The sequence below is a fragment of the Pezoporus wallicus genome, unplaced genomic scaffold, assembly GCF_028554395.1.
Source record: "Pezoporus wallicus isolate ANWC-B61680 ecotype Strahan unplaced genomic scaffold, APGP_CSIRO_Pwel_v1 scaffold_7392, whole genome shotgun sequence".
Lineage (NCBI taxonomy): Eukaryota > Metazoa > Chordata > Aves > Psittaciformes > Psittacidae > Pezoporus > Pezoporus wallicus.
Genome location: NW_026639923.1, coordinates 2064030 through 2086303, shown reverse-complemented (window position 1 = coordinate 2086303; position 22274 = coordinate 2064030). Strand labels below are relative to the sequence as shown.

Here is a 22274-nt window from a genome sequence, read left to right as displayed (position 1 = left end):
CATGTTAGCTTCTCTTTGCTCTCTGTTTTAATCTTTTTTTCCATAAAACCAAGACTGGGCCAAGAATATTAAATATTAAAAACCCAAGAAAAAACATATTAAAGCAGCTTTTGTGTTTTCTGATTAAAAAAATCACAAACCTGCAGATTATTTAGGCTCTTTGTGGCTAATTCTTTAAGGGTACAAGCGAAGAGGGAAAATATGTGCTTTAACTTAACACTTTCTCATTTCAAAGTGCCTACCTGCAAATGTTCATTGTGAATGCATGGAGATGCCTTATGCATTCATTAAGTCAGTTTGGTTAATCTGCTTTTACATAAAACTAAAACAGGTTCATAAACTCCTCCAAACTGCCCCAGCATTCTCTCCTTTCTGACAAGCTTTGCCACACTTGATTTGATTAAAACCTTTTCTCCTATTTCCATATCCTGAAGTCAAGGTACTAGATGGCAATCTTTGTTTTTGTTTCAAAATAAAGAGACTTCACAGTTGCAGAGAAAACATGATGCAAGTATAACCGACAGCTCCAAACCAGATGGCAAACAAAATTATCTCAAAGCATATTGTTATTTTTACATTGCATTTACAGTTTTCAATGCTCATATTTGGCAATACTGCTGTCCCTTGTATTATGTAGGTTAAAAGTGAGAAGCAACTGTCTGCTCACTTCAAAGTCAAGTATTTACCCCCAGGTAGGATCTATTTATGGGCATTTAACCAACTATTTATAGTGGTTTGAAAACAGAAGGTTTTTATTAAATAGGCTGCCACAGCCTTCACAATAACAGCATTGATAACATCATCTCTCTGATCCCACCAGATCTTCTAATTTGATAACTCCAATGATAAAGAGGAGCTGGAATGTTGGGACCTGCGCTGTTAAGATTTCTTTAAGCAGCCCCTCTACTTCCCCAGTGGCTTTTCTGCTGCTTGCAGCAATAAATCTTCCAGTCATACAGCAAGACACCGAGGCACTTCTGACTTTTATTAGATAGGCTACTAGGGCTTTGGGAAGTATTAATAGTCCATCAGAAGAGACACTGACACCAATCTCTAGGCAGTCAAGGCAGAACACCTCTGTGTGATGTGGATGGTGATGAGCACAGGACAAATGCATAGCCAGATGAGACAGTGTCACCCACAGACACAATCTCCATTCATCCCATGGATTTATTCTCCCTACTGTCCTTTCCAAGAAACATGACAGTCACAGAGTGAGATTTCTCAGATCAGATACACATCCCTGTCCCTCTGCAAAGCAGCAGCAGGAGCAAGAAAAACAATTCCTTTCTAGAAGCTGATACTCATCAGCAAACCCCACTTCTTTGCCCTATTCACTGCTCCTGCCACAACAAACAGGACTATTCTCATTCCCAAGCTTGACTGCACAAAGATCCGTTAGATAAAAAAATATATCTAAATGAGAAAGGCAGCAAAAAGAAATGAGTTTAGACAGCTCCTCCTCTCTGATCTTGACTATAGTAATTACATCCATGTTGTGAATTCATGGCTGCGCATCCTTCAGCATAACTCATTTTAGAGACTAACTTCAAAACCCTCTTCCAGCTGTTCCTTTCCCTCCTCATCCACCTCTCCAGGTGTCCAAAATCTCACTCATTTCTCTTTACCATCAAGGCTTTTGCTATGTGGTCCTTCCTTAAGGCAGGCACTCCTCAGCAGCCATACTCACGCCCTGCTCTGCCCACAGGACAGTTTCACCCTTGAGCCCTCCCCATGCTACCCTCCCATCCTGGAAGGGACTTTTAGGAGCCATCCGCGCAGACATTAACACATCCTTCTTTTCTGTCTTTCCAGACTCCCTCCTGCAGAGAGCTACAAAACTCTGGCAGTCGCTCAAGACAGACAGGTGACAGCTCTGTCCCTCTTCCTCTTGCTGGCTGCCAGGTTCCTGCTGTGCTCTTCAACCTACCTCTACTGCCAATTAACAGACCAAATGAACCAACAACCGCAAGAGTAAGCCCATGACACTGGGCCAGCCACCAACCTCAGCCGTTTGCTCATGTGCTGTTCCTTCCTTTGATACTCCTTTTGGTTTTGCTTTGAGAGAAAACCTCTATCTCCACTTATCTTTCATACAGGAGCCAGTGGTTAATAATAGCAGCCAACCTCTGACTGCTGAAGTATTAGCGATGCCACCCATAAAGCTGCGTTGTATTTCCCGAGTTGTCAGAGCAGGAGCATCGTTAAAAAGCACAAGCACATAACTAATGTATGTAAAACACAGAGTCATTAGGTTGGTTGGTGATTTATTCCAAAACTGATAGAAGCAAAGGGCTCGGCAGTGAGAACTGCTGAAAAGCAGGGTAGCAAGGCAGGCTAACACCTCGTATCATAATGGTCCTACCATCAGGTTTGCAACCGTGGTGAAAGCAATACACAGGTGTTTGGAAAACCAAATGACACCCGTGGTCTGCCTCCTAATGCTTTCTGCCTGGATTTGCAAGCTCTTTGATTCCTTCTCTTCTCATTTCACATCAGAAGAACATCAAGACTTTCCCTGCCTGGTGTTATCTTTATGTCTCTACGTGGTGTTCTCGCCACGCTCACTGGGACTCACAGGCTTTGTAATTAGGGATGGGATTCAAGCAGCACCAAGCACACTTGGCAAAGACTTTCTTTAAAACCAAAAGGAGACTTCCCCACTCCCTCCCAGCGCAGCTCTGCAGGCTGAGGATGATGGCTAAAGAATAAAGTGATCCCTTCTCCTCCCCAGCACAGTGAACCCAGCTTGCTCTCCAGGGCAGCAGCCAGCCCAGGCTGCAAGCTTCAGAGCTCTCTCCTGGTGTTGCATTAACCAGTCTCTTTGTAGACAACCAGGGACTGCAGCAGCCTGTCTCCCCACAGAGCTCAGAGGAAGGCTTTGGAAGACCAATTCCCTCTCGCACGTCCACATGGGCCACTCTGCACGCAGGAGCTTGACCCAGAGGACCCCAAGTTCATGCCCACGGGCAGTTCCCTCCAGCCTGTTTGGTGGCTCCCACAGTGGGAAGATGGGACTTGTTGATTTGTGCACTGTCATGTAAGTGTGAATTGATGAGCTACTTCAGGAAGCTAATATTAATTCCTGGAATAACGTGTCAGGGCTGCCTGGCTGATTACCTCTCATTCCTGTCTGCTTACAAACAATGATTACAGTCTAATCTCAGCACTCTTGGAGGAGCTGCAGAGAGTACCCTTCATCTAGTGTAATCATGTTCCAGCTCCCTCAGAGCTGAGGCTCTTGCTCACTCCTAGCATTATCAGCAGGCTAATCTAGTCAGCTGGAATGGAGGTAAAAATGACTCCAAAGAGCTGTAGTAAGGTCTTGCTCTTGCTCCAAAGCCAAGTTAAAGAAACCAAATTGTTTTGTGATGGTCAGACAAAAGTGCAAGATAAAGGAGAGATGGATCCAGCATGTGGCAAAACTGAGTGTGTGCTGGCACTACCCAGAGTCAGAGTTACTTTAATACAACTCAATGAATCCTGTTTGCTGCAGAGCTGTTCAGCCTGCTCTGCTTCCCTCAGCTTCCAGTGCGCTCCCACCGCTCCCAGCAGGATGGATACACAGCAGACATTTCTGGAAGCTCTTTTAAAAGGAAGCATTTTCCCAATGGAACATGTTCATATGGTGTCCCCAAGTTGCTCCTCCACATTTAGGTGAGGCCTCACGCAGCACGACAAAGCAGTGAGTGGCAAAACACCACCAGCCTTTCAAATGTGATAGGAAGGTTAGATGTTTCCAGAACTTCTGTTCTAAATATCAATGTCAAATACAGTATATGCCTGGTTTAATCCTGTAAAGGCTTCTGGGTAAATTCGTTTTGCCTGAAAACCATTTCTGGGTAACTGGGTACATCAACACCCTCCAAATCCATTTTCTGACTATGTTCATTTCTCCAAGGCATGCCCATTATTCTGTTGTTATAACTCTGTTTCCATCCAGAATAACTACATCCTAGAAGGACATCAATATTTCCTGCTTTTCCTGTTAACACACATGGTTTTATACCACCTCCTTGTGCGGACACGACTGTGGTTCTCTGCTCAGCACCATCCATCATACATCTCCTGATGCTGAGCACAGGAACCTGTGACACTGTGGTGACGGGATAGGATGACAGTAACATGTACTGGCAACCACAGGCTCTCCAGTGACTGCAGCACACACTGTGGTTGTCAGCACATGCTGAAACTCTGACTGCTGTTTCTTGTTCAATACTGCTAAATTAAGCATGTAAATAAATGCACGTTGCAATCACATTTTGCCTTTCCTGGGGGGACACATCTGTAAGCAGCAGTGCCCCTCGGTGAATGAAGCCAGGGCATGTACTCCAACCATGCCCAGAAGACACATGGTTTAACTGCAGTAATCAGGGAAGTGAGACATCACTCCCCAAAGCCTCATCTCTCCCAGAAGGCAACCTGATACCTGGGCTGCCACAGGTCCTGTGTTTTAATTAAGTGTCAAATCTAGTTGTTTGGGGGTTTTTTAAACCTAGTAAGATGTTTCTCCTTCCCACGGTGCCGTCACTCTTTGCTGCGCTGTAATTCAGTAAGGAGAACAGTTAATTAAGTTGGAACAACAATGTCTAATGACTTCTATTTAAAGCTGTTCATAAAAAAATATTACAAGCACTTAGAAATTACCTGACTTCGGAAGCTAACACAGTACCTTAAGAGAATAAAGCAGTTTAGTCCTGCACACTGTCACTTCTACCTCGAGCAGAACAGTGGAGCAAGGCAGCCGCTACTGCCATACAAACGCTTGTTTGAAACTTAAGTCACGATGAGAACACCATAAAAATAACAAAATGTCCCTGAATGTAAGGATTGGAACGAGTGCTGCCAGCATCATTGTTAAGCACAGTTTTATTTAAATACTCTTCAGATGCAGCTGGTTCTAACCTGTGTGGAGCTGTGGCCTCAAGAAGAGACAGCAAAGCAAAAAGGCCCTGAAGAGACGAGATGTACAGATGAGACAACAAAATGAGACAGTCTAGAAAACCAGAGAGCAGTGCAACCAAAGCAGGATCACCCAAACTTTCAACAGGAGACGGTAATCTCACCACAAGTGGCTTGAAAAAGGAACTGAGGATAAGAGAATGGGGAACAGAAGGCTGGTAGTTCTGTTTGACATCTCTATCCCTTCATGCTTACGGTCATAATCAGAATAGTTTATGTTGGAAGGGACCTTAAAGATCATCTAGTTCTAATCCCCTGCCATGGGCAGGGACACCTTCCACTAGACCAGGTTGCTCAAAGCCCCATCCAACCCAGCCTTGAACATCTTTAGTATTCAACAACATGCACGGAGGTCACACTGACACATGGGATGGTAGAGAGCCACTTCCAGCCCCTTCACCAGAGGGAACTCCAGGAGTAAAACACACACAGAGATTTAGACACATTACTGGTAGAGAGATGACAAACATTGGAATTAACAAAGAAATTAATGAGAGGGCTGTTCAAATATTTGCCTAATATAGCACAAAAGAGGAGATCTAGTGCAGCATTAACCTCAGACGGACCCTTTGAATACACACCCTGGAAGATGTGGACTCACTACACCCACTCACCAAAGTATCTCTAATGCGTTTCCTCCTACCGGGTATCTCAGATCTGCAGGGAATCCCTCAAGGTAACCTGCTTCCTAGTCTCACCTCCTGTTAAAAACATAGACTTGGAGTTGTGCAGATTGCAAAAGGGAAGCCATATTTTTCTCATTCTTGTTGGCAGAGAAGTGACAAAGACAACTCTCCATCACTGCTCTTCATGAACATCACTCAGCCGCCACACAAGCATCACACCTGATTAGTTTTCTACATGGCCCTAATAAAAAGACTTCTGTTCTAACCCTACTCAAACTAAATCTTGCCAACATAATATAGAAGCATGAAAATGAAACCTAGTTTCATCCTCCTTTGTGAAGCCAGCAAAGGACATGCTAAAGGAGTTCAGCCTTCCCCACAGAGATGTGATAGATTCCAGTGGTCCCCGGTGATGAGGCACGTTTACCCCCTTGCTGTCAAAGCCATCCTGGATGTCACGTCACCATACAGCTCCCCGTGTAACCCGGCAACTTCACCCACATCACCAAATCATCTGCAAGCTCCCACAGCACATCTCTTATCCTCAGAGGATCATGAATCACCAAGGCAGGATTGTACTTGAGGGCCTAAAAGTACTGAAGTTGTTAAAAAATAAACCAGCCCTAAAATTGGTTGTGTATTCCAGCAAACAGGAAAAGAGAAATACTGCAGCCTGACTCCAAGAGGTTTTCAGGAGTGAGCCAGAGAATATGAGGCCTGTAAAAGTTATTTCTGTACCAAGCAAAACTATACAAGAAACTATAAACCCCCAGGTGAAGAGTAATACTAATAAATAAAGCCATTTTCTCTGCTATCTAGGAGAATTCCCTATAATTCTTAAGGAAAAAAAGTAATCCCCGAGGATTAGCTTTAATTACTTGGATTTTCAAAGCCAGGCTACCAGAAAAGACTGTCTGAGCAAGGATGAAGGGCTATTACAAATCCAGAATTTACCTGAATGGAAGTCAAAAGGGGGTTATAACACATGATCAATATTCGTCATAGCAAAAGGTGACAGTGGTGTTCTCCGAGGACTGGCTTTGTCTAACATATTCTTCAGCTATTTGCATAGCAGAGTGAGCTGTGCTGCAGTGAGGCTGCCCATGCCATTATTGGTTTGGGGGGTATTGAGCTGACCTTGGCTTGCTTGCCTCTTAGGAGTGCTAAAATGCTTCATCTTCACTGTGAGTTATCCTGGGAGAGGCTCACTTGCTTTAGTTACAGAAAATATAAAACCACAGCTGTTTAGCAGCTCAGGAGGAGCTGAAGAGAAAGCGCAGAATAATGAAGATATTTACTCTTCCCTTCCAAGATGGGAGGGAAACGATACCCACAGGAACTGAATGGCAATTTTAAATAGCTATAAAAAACCTCTTTTCTCGAGCCCTGAACTGACCTCTGGATCTCGCTCTCACGGGCTGTCTCTCGGAGCGAGTTCAGCAAAGCCAAACCGGGATCAGATACATTCCTAGCAAGCTGGTGGTGAAGCACATTTAACAAAGCTTATGAAAACCATCTTTTACAAAGATACCACAGTAGCTTCGTAGAGCGGGTTACACCACAGTGTGCTTTGAAAACTGAAAAGAAACCATCTCTCTATGTTTGAACAAGCCTGAAAATCCTCCAACTTGCATGCAATACGAATTAACACTTCAATAGCAACTCACACACCAGAACTGCAACACCTTGACAAACGAGCAGAGTCATTACTGCTCCCATTGCACAGATGGGGAATGAGACAGAGAGAAACACTCTGGCATAGCTGGATTACAGTCAGGAGATTCCTGGATTTTTTGGCTGCGTGCTTGCCAACAAGCTACTGCTACCTGCTGACCAGCAAGAAACAAGCACAGCAGCAGAGTAAACCTCAGCGGTGAAGAGGAGCATCCTCAGCTCTTCTCAGTCCTTCACCCATCCCATCCACAGCCCAAGTCTGAGTGGCTTTGGACTGCACTGGAGGGCTCCCCGTGGAGATGTACACTTTAACAGCGTTGGCTGGAAGCACACAGCCCTTTGGGTATCTATAGGAGAACTACAAATGCTACATATAGGAGAACTTTCCAAAACCAATTCTATCAGTTCCTTGATTCCCCACAGACTGCAATTTCCATACAGGTATTTAGAAGCAGCAGAGGGCTGGCAGGCTCAGGAGGAGCAGAAGAGCTGTCATCCAGCTTGGCCAAGAGCTCCAGCAATGCCCTTCTCACTTTTTACGCCAGGCTGGATCTTTGAGGTTGAGCCTATCGACTCTCAGCTAGGAAGCAACTGTTCAAAGCAGTATATGGACAGCTGGGGAAAGCCTGCCCTTCATGCTCTCCTCTTCTGTGTCAAGCAAACCCTGTGGCCAGCCACCAGCTCTCTCCACAACCCAACCCCTCGCTTCCTTCCAGGTGACCATATTTGCTTTCCAAATGCTCTCCTGACACACACAGGTCCCCCCACTGAGCTACACAGTCCAAGGTCTGCACACACTCACTTACCATTGCAAGATAAAAATAAATCAGAAATGAATTTGACTTTAAAACCTGTAATGGCTTCAGGAGTCTCTAGAGTGAAACAGGAGGAGGGAAGGGGGAACCCAGGTTAATAAAAGCTGTTAATTAGAGCCATATTTGCTGCTTAATGTGTCAAGAACTAGTGAGTTACGACTTAATCAACTGTTCTGAGTTCCTTGGGAGAGCACTAAACCTCAGGCCTGAAACTGAAGGAGAAGGATAAGGTCACAGCCTTCAAAGAAGGTGTCTTTAAAACTGCTTAACCCTAAGGTCCAAACTGGGAGCATCCTCAAAGAGGCTGGGACCTCCCCCCGTTCTGAACATCCTGTCGTATCACGAATCATCAGCACTCCAAGTCTTTCACAATACAGTCAGGTTCAGAGACATTACCTTTCTTCCTTTTTATCTGCATTAGTTGGGACTTCTATAGAGTGTGACAAAAGGCACAGAAAAGATCAGCAACTCGTGGAACCCTTGATTTTTTTGTTTCCACTGTTCCCTTTCAAAGGACGTTGCAAAAGCCTCAAGTAAAAGGCAAGAAAAGAAACACGGAAGAGTCGGAGAGCTTCCACCAAGCTCCGAGCTGAAGATCCTGCATTCCTTGTGCGAGAGCTATGAACGCCTCCCTACACCATGCAGTAAAAGGAGCTGGCTCAGCAGGAACTGCTCTAAAGAATAAATTAATAAAAACAGCAGAGAAAAGAGTGAATGAAGCCTGTCAAGAAATGAAGGGGTTTGGAGATTGAGCATTTCCCGTATTTTAATGCATCTGGGAGATAGAAGGCAAATGATGGGTGATTTTCTTTTGCCATTGAACTATGGAAAGATTTAATCTATTTTCACTCCAATTCACTCTTTGCAAGTCTAGCCTAGATGGAGCACATTCTTCTTCCCTGCTACACACTAGCCATCATTACTGTTTTGCTGTGATTGCTACAAGAAGAAAAGCTGCAGTTGCTATGGGATCTCTGCCATCACCCAAGAGCTTTCCCAATGGAGGGGGTGAAAAAAAAAGGGAGCAAAAAGATAAATATTTATAGCAGAGGATTCCACCAGACTTTCAAACTTCTGCTAAAACAGGAGGCATTAAAACCGTGTCTTTTTTGGACTGAGACACTGCAGTTACGAACCCCACAGCTAACATACACCCAACTCCAACAGAGTTGTTAATCCATGAATATCATTCATCCAGGGGGTGTGGGAAGAGCATGGCATGAGATTTGCTCCCAGCTCAATGGGGCATGGCAGAACTGGACATTGCTCAATATGGGCACCACAGCGGATCACGCTTTCTTTGCTCTCGCCGCCACCTCTGCATCCCTTTTCTCTTACCTGCATAGATGCTGCTGGCAGCTTTTAAAAGAAACCCCCTTTTCTTGAGAGATTCCTTCTCCTGCCTTGCAACCTCTACTTATTTTAGGGGGCAAATGTGCTATCTGACTGTTGTGGAGTCAACATGGACTCCTGAGGTTGGGACTTGGCAGAGAAAGGACGAGGAACAGATGTTCATAGATTTCATTGCAAAACATAATTACCCCCAGTTTTCAACACTACATACAATATATTCATGTAAATATAAAACAATAGGAAGTGACCTCTGTGTCCTTGTGGACATCTTGGCTGTTCCTCCAAATCTTACCTATATTTTCCATACTGCAACGTTTCAGCGCTGCAAGCAACAGCCTTCAGAAATATGGGGAGTACGGAGGAATGCTCCACATAGAGCAAAGTAATCTTTTTAGCACTAATTTTCTTGTTCCTCTACAACATCCAGGTCCTGAGGGAAAGCAGAGCCCAAAGCTAGCCCTGGATAAAAAGATTAGTTGCTTCTGCATTAAGATGCTTGTAATGATTCAGCAACTTAAAGCCATCTTTCTACCAACACAGAGTCTTTGTGGTTCCTCAATAAGCTGATAGTTCAAAGTGACAACTAAAATGAAAGAATTTGACAGAAGTCATTACCACCTACAAAGCTGTTGTACATTTGTGAGTACAAATGGGTCAGCTGTGCCCCAAACGTGCAGTTTTATTCAGCTGGGAGAATCAGCTCATCCTTCTTTCCAAAAAGAAATCTACTGGTTTGCCTTCCCTAGCAAGCAATTCACCTGAAGCATTAGCAGTTCAACTAGCGAGAGCAAACGCAATGTCATCCACAGCTCCTAGGTCCGGCTGTCATTCCCCAAAAGGCAAGAGAAACGCACTGAGGATGAGATCTCCTCATGAGGAGAGTGACCGGCTGTCTCCTCTCTGACACCCATACTATTTCAGACTCCTTTAAAACCAGGCACTTCCAATAAACTCCAGGAGCTATCAGTCCTCTGCTCCTATGAAAACTGTTGCTGCACAGCGGAAAATAAACTCCAGAATATCTCAGCAAACAATTCAGGGTCCGAACTTCCTCTTTTGTAACCATTAGTAGGAGTCTTTGCGTACCTCCTTCAGCAGAGGTAAGAGGAGCGGGTCGCAGCCTTCATTCTGGACACAAACCGCCTGCTGGCTCTCCGCTGCTGAAAGGGGAAGAGGAGGTTACGGCCACGGGGTAACGACTGGGATTACACTGCAAGCAGGGAACGGAGATGGGAGCTGGAGAGATGTGCTGAAGGCAAGGAAAACATTCCTTAAATTAAACCCCTATTGTTCACCTCCTCTCTGCCTCAGTGGATAATCCACGAGAGACTCTGAGCCCCTGCCAGGAACCAGTGTGAATAATTCCAGAGCATTTTTCCTACCTGTCAGTAATACAGCAGCCTGTGCGCATGTGAGCTCTCCACATCTTCCAGCCATACAGGAGGGTTTCTGTAACACCTTAAATCCTTTCCCTTTCACCGTTTCCCAGTAAAACCTACACTGTGGTTTTTCAGGAGGAAGGGGTGTAAGCTGCACTGCTGAGGAAGCATGAGGGCAGTACATGATTCCTCAGCATCTTGTGCATCATTAGAACAAGGCTATTAACAGGACTACAGAGGGGTCTGAAGGCAATGAGGCTATCATCGGTCCTGAGGATGACATGTGGAATTAAGGAAGGCAAATGCAAATTACCGGAGGAAACACACTCCATTTGTGGGGTGGATTAGTTTCCTTCCTCCAAGACAGACTGTGAAGAGCCTCCCACCTGAAGGTAACGTGGTGGTGGTAAAACCCTTCCCAAAGAAGGCTGCAGGAGAAGCAGTACATGAAGATGGTGGCAGTCACCTCAGTGGGTAGCTGACCCAGCTTCAATGGTGACATGTGCTGTAAAAATACATGCATACAGCAACAACTGGCAACTGTAGCTCTCAACACTCGAGACTATAGGAACTGGGGAAATACTGTGCTAGAATCAATGTAATGTGCTTTGAGATCTTCATTCGAAAGACCTTGTGTAAGACTAACAGCATACTATACACAGGATGCTGTGATGCTAAATAGATCCATGCCCACCGAGAGCAGCAGCAATTTGATTTGAGTTCCCTCTTTTAAACCACTATGGCTATCAACTCTTGCTTCCTTCTTCTCATTAACACTGCTGTAAAGTGCCTGGCACAAATCTACATCAAATGAATATAATTGCAGAGGAAAATATGTTGCATTAACTTGTATGTCTGGCCTTCCCTTGCTTTTTCTGTCTTCCCACTATTCTTTCCCTCTTTTTGTCCTTCCTTTTTTTGACAGCAGTTTTATCTATCTTCACAATTCATCTTCCTTGTCCTTTTCTTCCATTCTGTCACTTAATTCCTTGTTTCAAGCCCAGAGTTGATTGCTTCCTCCTTTTTCTCCCAAGTTTGATTAATTCTTAAGTAAATGATTTTATACAACGCATATAAACTATAGAACTCCCTGCAGAATACCATAAGTACTGCTACCACCCATGTAGGTAAGGAGGGAAAAAAAGTGAAGTTAACGAAGTGCTAAATTAAGTAAGAATCTCTTACATCATACTTTGAAGCTTGCCAAAATCTGACTCTTCAGATGTACTGCAACAGCAATTTCCTAACACACAGGTCCTTTTCAGGCAAAAATCTTTAGTGTCAGACAGGAAGAGAAATAAGATTCTTCTCCCAGCTGCTATAGCAGGGATAAGGAGATGAGGTAACCTTTCAAACAACCAGGCTGCAAGTCATCAGAGCATCACTACTATGTGGTACTCAGAACAATGTGGTTCTCCTTACCTCTACTATGGAAAAGAAAGGGAGGGAAGATGAGGGAAGGTATTTACCTTTAATGTCTCCTCTGAAACACCTGCAGGGCTTCAGGCAAGGGATATCCATTGAAATTCATTCTGTTGCTCAATCCATCCTTGCTTAATTCACCTCATGAAACTCTTAAATGGTACCCAGGCTATAGCCTGGCTCTCTACAGAGATGGGAGTTACATCCCTAATTACAAGATATGGGACTGCCCTAATAATAAGTACTGTGCTCAAGAAGTCCCCACCCAGAGGGATGAGCCTTGACCTCTTTTAACAAAGACTGCAAAACAGTTGATAAGAACATTAAAGTAAATCACTGCTCCAGAAACCACATGTTCACTTGCTCTAAGCACTCTGGTGCTGGTTGCAGAAATTAGCTTTTGAGCACATCTCACTAGTCTGAGTCAGTGATAATTCCCTCTTTCCTTTCCCAGTGCTAGAACTGGGGCAACAGCATAGGGAGGTGTAGAAGGGTAACTAGAAAGGCAGATAGATTCAATTCTACAGCATTCAGTTGTGTTATCAGCACTAGGGCAAGCTCAGATCAGCACTGTCCATTCCAGGCATTGCTGGAAAGACTCATCTGAATTTTTCACACATCTCCAGGATGAGCCTTCACAATCCCCAGAGATGAATGCCCCCTCCACAAAACACACCCTGCCCCAAAAAGCCTTCCTAAGCTGTCATTATTGCTCCTCACATTTCCTTTCAAACAGCACCTCTTGCCCTAAAAGCACTCCCCCTCCTCAGACCAAAGACTGCTGCAGTCTCTAACATGGGGACACATTTTCTTCCCCAGTACAGATTTGTAGCATTTAACAGCAAACCTTCAATTATCACAGCACATGACTGTAAAACTTGCTCAACTGGAAATGTTCAGCTATTTCTAACCTTGCCTTCAGTCATCTTCTTTCTTTTGCCCCCAAAGCCATCTAAACCTGTATTCTCCTGGAACCTCTGTGCAGCCTGCCTAGCACAAAGTTAAATCATAAGTCAAAATGATTAAAATGATATGGAAATATATACATCTCCTTTAACACCATGCTGGGAATGTGGTTCCTAATAAGACATCACTACACATTACTCATAAGGCCGAGACATGTGGCATTTCCCAGACAACTTGCACATTCTCCTTTTTATGCTAGATGAGTGACAAGCAGAGACTTTTCCTTTTGGGGCTGTGCCTTCCATCACATAATGAGTCCTTAAAATGAACCCCCTGATTCCACCTGCTTGGAAGAAAAAAAGAAAAGAAAAAGGAAAAAAAAAAAAAGAAACAAAGAAAAGTCTTGGAAATATATAGCAACAAGAACCTGGCAGGACAAACTCACACTCCCACTGTGCCAAATTGCAAGTTTAGTAATTCTGTTTTCTTCCTGCTGAGTAGAAGGTGTCATTAGCTGCTGTATTTAGAGCCACAGAAAAGGTTCTTGGAGCAATCCCCAGGCTCTCGCTGAACCAGGTGGCTGACGACCACAGGAGCTCTCTGCAGCTGGGGGACCTTCACCTTCCTCTTCCTGCAGGCACCACTTCAATCCTAACGGAAAGGAAATAAACGGGGCAAGTGGCATGATATGAAGAGAACCCCTCTGGCTGTGTCATCCTCCTCCAGGCTGAAATTCATCCCTGCATCAGGGCAACTTTAAAGTCCCTGTGCTGCATAAATCACTCTCGGGTGCTTTTAACTCAAGAATGGTTTTCCTTCGGGGAGAGGATTTCTCCTTTAGGCTGGTCTCTGTGGAGCACCCATTGAACCAAAGCCTCATTTCTGAAGATTAATATAACAATTCAAAGAATCATCCTCTTACTGTGAGCCTTGGAGGGGAGCACAAAGGCCCTTGGCAATGTCCTGCACATCACATGTGCACTTAGGCTTAAGTCTTGTCTGCTAGCAACAATCCTATGTGCTTTTGAGAACGTCAGCCCATCTGACCAGGAGGAGACCTCCTGCTTATACAAACGTGCCCATTCACTGCACACAGAATCACAGAATGTTTTGGGTTGGAAAGGACCTTAAGATCATCCAGTTCCAACCCCCGCCCATGGGCAAGGATGCCTCACACCAGATCATGTCACCCAAGGCTCTGTCCAGCCTGGCCTTGAACACTGCCAGGGATGGGGCAGCCACAGCTTCTGTGGGCAACCCATTCCAGTGCCTCACCACCCCCACAGTAAAGAACTTCTTCCTTATATCCAAGCTGAACTTCCCCTGTTTAAGTTTAAAACCAATACTCCTTGTCCTATCACTCCAGTCCCTGATGAAGCATGCCCGTGCTGGCTTTGCAGGTAGCACTGTATGACACAGAGGAGGAATGGCAGAGCACAGCTGTGTTTGCTTGATGGGATTTCAAATCAATAACGATACAAATCCATACCCATAGGTGGTCTTCATGCTGCACGCAATGAGGAAGGGAGGGAGATGTGAGGAACTGCCCCTTTCATGTGGTGACCAAGGATGGGAACACCCTGCTGCTTCCAGATTTGTTGTTTGGGGTGGTTGAAACGACCACCTGCGCTGCCTGAGAATTGGGAAAATTTGTGCAAACATTCATTATTTAGAAGAGAGCTGGCCAGAGGCAAATTGCCTGGAACCCATTAAAGGGAGAAATCCCAGCTCCCTCTGGCAGTCGCCTGGCACAGGCCTTTTCCACTGACACAAAAGGAGGGGAGAAAAAATGACTTTCATTTCTAATTAATCTTCTGGTATATAATACTTTTAATTAGGAAAAAACCCTAAGTCTGCATGCTCTTGGAGAGAGGGAGGAAGGAGCCAAAAGCGAGGCAGAAAGCTCTGGCTTCTTGGCTGCAGTTCAGGCCTCCTCTCCTTTACATCTGGCAGAGCAGGTGAACCCTGCAGCCTGCTGCTTTGCTCTGCACGATACAACCCAAAGCCCCTGCACGCTTCAGGGGGCTGCTCTGGAGGCGAAGAGTGTGATCGTTGTGTGTACAGACCTGGCTGGAAAAGAAACTCCAGGAGAAGATAAGCAGGGAGGAAAAAGTGTTTGAAAGATGCCTCGGACAGGAACAAAGAGGACTCTATTGGACAAAGCATGGGCAAGCCAGGCAGAAAGGCCCAAGGACAAGGAAACAAAACCCATACGTTATCTCTTCAAAGTAGTACTTCTCCCCAGAAGTTCACTCCCCAACCCCAAATTTCCTAGCCCTTCTTTCTGCTTTAAGGACTCTCTCCCCTGCATTCATTATTAATACCACAGGGGTACAGTTTTGCACTTTGGTTTCTAAAAAATTAATTCAATGATTAAAATTTCAGTCCCTGAGTGATGGAAGCAGCTCAGGCAAGCTGGAGATGCCCCTCTGCAGCTTGAAGGCCTTTGGTATGCTGCCTGCTTAGCCCCTGCATGAGAAGCCTCCCAACAGACTTAGCTCAAGGGGGAAAATCTGGTAGGGAAATGTGGTTTTAAGTTGATCAAGTTCTGCTTCCGTGGGTAAAGCATTTGAGTTTAATGCTTTACCAGTGCTCGGTTTAGTGTAGAGCAAACCTCAGGTTCTCCCAAGGCTCAGGGCTTTCTACATGATCCATTGGCTAAGGGAAAATCTCCAATAAAAGTCAGTATTAATCACCACTGTACATCTATCACTCACTGGAAAGCTGACTGTTGGCTGGCAAACTTGTGCTGTGGCTAATGAAGTTTGCTATGACACCGTGCTTGAAATGAAAGAATAGCAGAGAAAGGCTCTTGGACAAAGACACCTTAACTCACAATGAAACATCCATCTTCTCATCTGCACCCGTGTGGAAAGAGCAAGACACAAGGAACTTGTGATCTGGTGAGGAAAGGCTGCCAGGTCACACACCACCAACTCCTCGACAGCATTCACCCCATCCCAGTAAAACAGAGACCTCTCAACTGCAAATTCAGTATCAGTTCCAGAAGGTCTTTTCTGGGGCTGCAGTGAAGGTACCCTGCCTATCAGCTCCACACCAAAGGACAAAGCAGGAAGAAAGCCTTTGTAATTCTCCATTCCTGGCACTGTTGTTACTTATTGTAAAGCAAATGTGAGAGGAGGGAAATCAGAGCTCTGAGCAGCACATGGAGCTGAGGAGGTCAGAACCCTCCAGATTTAGATTACAGAATGAGGAGCAGTGGCTGGATTTAAACTTAAGAGATAGAGATTTCATTCCTAATGTGCTAAAAATTGGCAAAATACAATAAACACATAAAATAAGCCTGCCTTTTCCATGACACTTTACTGAGTAAAACCCAGCTAAACCCTGAACCAAGAATAAAGACAGCAAACTCCTCCATCCTTGGAATTAGCATCTTTCCACTCACCTATCAGCAACAGGCTGAGAACATGGTGGGAACCCCAGGCAGCACAGGCAGGATATTCCCAACCAACGCAGAGCTGCTTGTGCATCCGTGGTGGGGATAAGAAAGGGACAAAGAGGAATGTGAGAAACTGTGCCAGAATTCTCTGCAGGCAGGAAAATAGCAAAGCTCTGAAGGATTAGTGACAGCCCACATGGCACCTCACTGGGGTCATGACAACTACAGGAACACTGCTCACTCAAAGCCTGCATTCAGATGCTACATTTGCTCCTGAGATATTTTATCAAAGTTTCCAAAAGCTCTCATAAATAGTGAATTTTGGGGGAAAATGTCTTTGCTGGCTCCCAAAGAACGCACGCTGTGTATGTCACCAGCACAGTACTACCAGGAGCAAGCGGCAACACACAGAACCTACTTTTTACCACATTTACTGAAACTTTAAGAGGTGAAGGTGCAGAACACTGGCTGCTCACAGGAAAACTCACTGCTTTTCTTCCTCAAGATGTGGCTTTGTGGAGGTTTCAGAATAGATGCACTTTTATGTGCTGTTCAACTCTTGGAAGTTATTCTGAGCTGAGAGCCCTTAACACTGCAGTCCTGGGTCTACAGGGCAAACAGCATCATCAGTACGTGCAGTCTTAGCTCCCTCACATGCTTTCATGTGCCATGAAAGAGTCAAGGTGGTTTTACTGAACCCGTGGCTATTAAATCTCCCCTTCTGAAAAGGCTCCAGAGGAGGACACATCCCACCTTGCAGCAGCATTGACTCCAGGCTCGTGACACCAACACACCTGAGAGATAACGTGCTGGGGCACACAGCCCTAATGCTCTGTGCAGAGCAAAGAGGAAATGGAAATGCTGGGACAAGCATTTTGGCACAGCTTCTTGGCTGGGCTAAAGGTTTATTCCTGTGATGCTGCTTTCCTGCAGACTAAGGAAAATTAAATTTAGCACTTTGCAAATAAATAGGTTAACGCTGAAAGGACACTATTTAGGAATTTACTGCTTACAGCAGCCTCAGAGATTATAGATCCATCACCATCTATTACCTTGCTAGTTACTGCTTCCACTCCGTCTATCTTCCCTACTTACAGAATGGTCCTTTCATCAGGTCTTTTTCTCTTCCGACTTGAAACTGCCATCACTCTAATGGAATTATATGAAGAAAAACAACTTGGGGCTGTAGTGATGATGCCAAAAAGCCAAGGACATCTCCTGTGCTTTCCTAGGATGACACAGTGAGATTCGTGCCTGAGACATGCACAGATGTCTGACAACCTCCTGGGAAGTACAGCGAGGGACAGATGTTTACACACATGTCCAAAACCTCTGGGCCATCGTGCAACTGCCACCTGAGCCTTTTCAACACCCAGGAACACAAGAGCTTTGGCAGGCACCAACAAAACAACAGCTGACTGGTAACCCTTGCTGCAGATTCATCACAGCTACATTGCATGTGGCAGGAGAGCTAGTCACTGAATGCACCGCCGTGATTATAAACCCCCACCTCGCTCTGCATGTACCTCTTCCACCATCTCATTTATACAAAAATCATCTGCAGACAGTCCCCAAGCCAGAGTCAGATACATCCCAGAAATGCAAAGTGACGGCCAACACATGAAACACTCTCCAGAGCCTTCCACTAAGACAACCACTTTGCTTTAAGGTTGAAATCTATGTCAGCTCTCCAGAACATGGTTGAGATAGATCCACTGTTATCAGCTACCTACTTCAGCTCAACCTGAATACAGATTAGGGGGAAATTAAAGTTTTTAAGTCTCAGTTTGATATATTCTCTCCCAGATACAGGCAGACAGGCAGGTCTTCTTCTGGAAGCTAGAGATGCCATCAAAAGACAATCTTGGATTGACTAAAGCTGGAGGTCATCCTCCGCCCTCCAACTACCTGCTCCCCCATGGAGGAGAAAGCAGGAACATGATTTAGCTATGAATCCTTATAAGATAGAACTGACATAAAATACCTTTCTGCACTGCTTCCTCAAAGGCTGTTCTCATGCAATTGGCAAAAAGAAAATACATTAAATCCAAAGTCCTGAAACAGTCCTAAGTTACTTCCTGACACAAGGGGTAGAATGAATGTTTTTTGTGTGTGGAGTTAGGATCATTCGTGCGCTCGTTTGTCTGAAGCAAATGTGAGAACAGGGAAGGGTTTTTCACCATGCAGATGAATAAAGACAGTTCATCCAATATTAAATCATAACATTAATCCGTATCCTTGTTAAGCATAACGTGAAGAGCTGAGCTGCAAAAACTGTTGTTCTGTAGCACAGAACAGGACCCACCAGAATCACAGCAGCCATAACCAAGCTCTCCAGAAGGATTTTCAGTGTACTGCTGCATTCTGTCATTGCTCTACAGATTCAGCACCACGACAAGGACACCAGCATTAACAGATTGATATTGCATCACTGCCAGGACATGTTATGAGCTGGAGAGCCTGTGTGGCACCTCGTGCTTAAGACTCCCCGATGCTGTGAAGTGCTTCATACCTTCAAGAAATGCCATGACTGAATGCTTGATGTGCTCCCAACCCTCTCCAGCAATAACTGCCTCCAGAGAAGGGATGCCTTGGAGCAAAGCAAAAGGTATGCTCACAGTGGTTGTTAGCTTTGCTTTCCTCTCAAAAAAGAAAATGTTAAGAGACCTGTTTAGGTAAAGGTCTCGGGGAACACCCAAACACAGCAGAGACTGGGGTCCCACGAAGAAGAGCTGCCTAACAAGCTTTGAAATATGGGCTGTTATCTCAAACTGGCAAGCCAGTTCATGGTTAAGAGCCATGTAGTAACTGAGCAGTTAGGCTTTGAAACATGAAAGCAATACAAAGATGACACAGGAACACATAGCCGTGAGATCCCATCTGTCTCACTCTGATGGTGGCTACCAAAGGCAACCTGTGACCATGAGAACCCATTCTCTGCTCCTCACTATTCCCCCACTGCATCCCTCCCCACTCCCCTGCCAAGCCTTGTGGGAAAGGGGGAGTTAACCAAACTAAATTTATGCTGACAACTTTCAACTCTGAAATCCTAGATGAGGGCACCACAGGCATTTACATTCACAACAAATAAGAGAAGACCTTGATATAAGCCCAGATCCACTCTTCAGATGGAGGCAACAGATGTCCCAAAACCATGCCAGAATCTTCTGCTATGTCTCCTTATTTGTGAACAGGTTTTTAATACGCACAAACACACACCCTCTTCCCTGGAGCTTAGAAAATCTTTTGCCCCAGTCAAGCACGGGTAGTAGCTACAAATCCCAGGGCAAGAGATAAGTCCTAATTATGTTTGTGTTCAAACAACGTGCTGCTTACTTGAGAAAGAAGAGAGGGAGCAGCTGCCACTCGCTCTCACTGATGGCTTTGTGCAGGCTGAGCTGTGCTGCTATGACCTGGGGCACTCACAGCTGGTGGGTGCTTTGCTGGATGTTGCCAGCTGCACCTCACCTCAGAGCTGTTTCCTGGAGCTAACTGCTTTTCCCAGAGGTCTTCTCACAAACCTGTTTCTGGAGCACAGAGGGAAAAAGTGAAGGAGTGATACAAAAGCCATCTTGAAGTACCTTGGCAATGCTTCAACTGTGTGCTCCCTGCACCACCAACCAGTCCTCACAGGCAGCTAATAAGAGGCTTCAGGGATGTCTGTGCGGGATCACAAGTGGAGGAGAGGGCACAAGGGTTGCTGAAGTCTGTAACACCATTTGTCACACAGGGATGGCACAAAGAGGATGTCATGACAGTCTCGCTGTGGCTGAGAATGCTGACCAGCACCAGCACAGAGGCTCAGAACTGACCTAAGGCAAGAGAGATAGCCTGTACCCTCGTCCTCATGTCCAAAGACAGACTGTGGAACTAACTGCCTGGGAAGATGGCAGAGATGTGGAGTACCCAGAAACTCAACACTTTTCCCCTGCAAAGGGATAAAATCCTCCAGCAATTTCCATTCCTTTTTATGTGCAGCTTTGAACACAACCATACACAAGCAACCAGCAGAATTGTGGTTTGCTGACTTGGCTCTGCGTGCTCTGCAAAGTCACCACAGAGCAGCCAGGGAAGCAGCAAGTGTGCATCAAAAGCTGCTTTGCAAAACACCCATTCCATGGGTGCTGAGGCCTCGGTATTCCCCCGTTGCCCAGACTCAAAGGCATCACCTTTTCCTTCAAGAGCACTGATCACACAGGCTCTAAGTAGAACACATTTTGAAACTATCAGACACTAAAATAAATGCATAAATTGAACAAACTGAAGATATTTAATACCAGGTGAAGGTGGTGGGTACTCCCAGAAAAGGAAAGAAGGAAAGGAGCAGACTTGCTGCTCCAGGCCCTCAGCACCACACGTCTTCAATCCGCTCACACACAGCTTCCCCACCACAGAACATTTTGACTTCAAACTGCTGTGGAAGTCTGTGAATGGTAACTCAGGGCAAACAGGAGATTGCAGGGGGGACAACCTGAACCTCAGACGGCACCTGGGAACCAACCTCACATTTCCTGCCCAAAACAGGCCTGCTTTTGTGAAGCAGGTGGGTTATGCAGCTGCCTCACAGTAACACATCACTGACTCCAAGAGAGAGGATGCACCCATCAGCAAGACAACTCTCTGACCTTTCAGAGGGCCCTACACATACCACCCTCCTGCTAGTCAGGAAAGACTCAGCCACTGGGATAATTCTCCATCATCAGCAGCATTAATTACCTGCATGGCTGGGTCTTCCCTGGCAAACTCACAGGCATGGCAGGGAATGGAAGCAAGCAGTGCCAACACACCGAAAACGGGTATTGTGCCAGACAGACAGGTAACAGGGGAGTGTATTCCCCAGCCCAAAGCTCCTTTATGTTCCACATCAGCACAGTCTATTTATCCTCACAACAGCCTAATGACATTGGCAGGAGCATCATCCACCTCCTAAGGGTGGGAAACGAGCACTGACTTTGCTCAGTTGGAACGAGGCTTCAGCCCTGCCCCTGAAGTCTTGGAGCAGCAATGTTTTGCTCAGAAATACAGCAGAAAAAGAAACTTCTCTGTTAAATCTCTGCTATCCTTGAGGTGACTGGTATGAAAGAAGGGAAAAACCCTATCCTGCACTGGGGTATAGGCAATTGTTAAGGGAAGCACATGCAGCAAGAGAGGAATTGTGTCTTCACACAATGCATGAGAAAGAGCAGAATAAGATGAAGAATCCCAGACTGGTTTGGGTTGGAAGCGCCCTTAAAGCTCATCCAGTTCCAACCCCCTGCCACAGGCAGGGACACCTTCCACTAGAGCAGGTTGCTCCAAGCTCCTGTGTCCAACCTGGCCTTGAACACTGCCAGGGATGGGGCAGCCACAGCTTCTCTGGGTAACTTATTCCAGTGTAACAGACAGCATCAAGAATGAAAGTTAGGTCCTACCATGAAACAGGCTGCCACAATAGCTGGAATTAAATGATGCGTAGGAAGTCTAAATGCAGGATTTGCTGCTGTAACACCACAGATTGCTGAACAGCTCATGTTTTGGAGCTGATTAGTGCAACCCAAGATGGGTCCTTGCTGACCCTTCCAGGAATCCCAGCGCAATGATCCGTCAGGAAGGCGTTGTGCTCACACGGCGCAGCCGGTGCTCCCAGAGCTAAGCAGAAATCAAGCTTCCAACAACCACACAGGCAAATTGAAAGCTAAATATAACTTGCAATTAACAAGAATGAGGAGTTAACAGAGGCCTACATTCTCTCATC

The 22274-nt window shown here is 45.4% G+C and overlaps 1 protein-coding gene across 5 annotated transcripts in view; it reads right to left on the bottom strand.

The window, feature by feature from the left end:
- MAD1L1 (mitotic arrest deficient 1 like 1) overlaps positions 1-22274 on the bottom strand; it is a 369315-nt gene that overhangs the window by 63398 nt on the left and 283643 nt on the right. Inside the window, exon 18 of one of the 5 annotated variants that reach the window (XR_008973123.1) lies at positions 19877-20067. The exons of the other annotated variants lie outside the window; for them this stretch is intronic. The gene's annotated coding sequence lies outside the window, so the exon portion shown is untranslated. The remainder of the gene's footprint in view (positions 1-19876; positions 20068-22274) is intronic. 5 annotated transcript variants of the gene reach the window in all.